The sequence below is a fragment of the Pseudomyrmex gracilis genome, unplaced genomic scaffold (genome assembly GCF_002006095.1).
Source record: "Pseudomyrmex gracilis isolate BER0280 unplaced genomic scaffold, ASM200609v1 scaffold_314, whole genome shotgun sequence".
NCBI lineage: Eukaryota > Metazoa > Arthropoda > Insecta > Hymenoptera > Formicidae > Pseudomyrmex > Pseudomyrmex gracilis.
The window spans coordinates 53672-54990 of NW_018020898.1; positions in this window are offsets into that span (position 1 = coordinate 53672).

A 1319-nucleotide genomic window follows, 5' to 3' on the forward strand; every position below is an offset into this window, starting at 1 on the left:
TTTTTAAAATATAGTAAAAATATAGTTTTATATACTTTTTTTGTATTTAACACGATACTAATAGAGTTATTTTGTAATTTGATATGGAATATCTCTGAAGCCATTCTCTTAAAAAAAGAAATTCTCCGTGTATAAAATTGTATGGACATATTTGGCATATAAATTTGCATGCTTAGATATAATTATTTTAATTTGTGTATAAGTATATATGAAAAAGTTTTTACCGGGATATGAGTAATATTTGTGGCAAGTTGCCAACAACTTGCACTCAGTTGGCTATCTGGGATGTAGCGATTTTGTTGTTTTTTTCTACATTTTACAATTCTAATATAAAAAGAATTTTATGTCGAGTCTTCTTTCATCTTATTTACATTGCATGCGATCTTATAGTAAACCGAGTAATCACATAATACTAGATTATACATATTGTAAGAGAAAAGAACTGGGTTATACATAGATAAATAAATAAAAAGTTTCCTCACAACAAAGATTACCGATAACTAATAAAAATTGTCAAATTATAAATTGACTTATAAATTGCACAGAATAAAAGTCAATTATTTTACGCGCCTGTTCTCTTAACGTATTATAAATTTTGTACTACAAATGCGCACATATTTTTTTTTCAATTATAAACCATCAGGTTCAATCCAAATACCGTTAAGTTCAATCTGTATTGAGATTCCCTATTGTTGTAATAGTCGATTTCCAGCGCACTCGACTATTACTAGCGCCTGACTAGAAAAAGTCCATCCAGCAATTTTAAATAAAAAAAAGAGTATAATAGACAAAAGTAATTTTTTTATTTGTCTGTTTTTTGTGTTTGTGAAAACTTTACTCTTTATAAAAATTATAAAAAAGGAAGGTCAAAGGGCCAATAAGAGTCTCAACAACGGATGTTAGTGTGTAACAATTAAGCATTTATTAATATTTGAAAGTAACGTTTCGACCCTAAATTTGGATCATCTTCAGACAAACGTCTGTACAAAAAAAAAATATATATATATATATATAAAATCCATGTATAAATAAAAAATTAATATTATAAGAACCAATGATTAACAAAACTTACATAGGTGCCAATGTATTATATGTCAAATAACAACAACATGTCAAAAGTAGCCCGGGAAAAAATGGATTAAATCTAAATAGATCTAATTTAAATCTAACAAGATAAAAAAAATAGAAAAAGAGATCTAATTACATCTAAGTAGATATAAAGTTGATCTAAACAGATATAAATAGATCTATGTAAATTTACACTTTATTTATCAGTATATCTATTTTAGATCTATAGATTTACTCAGATTTATTATATT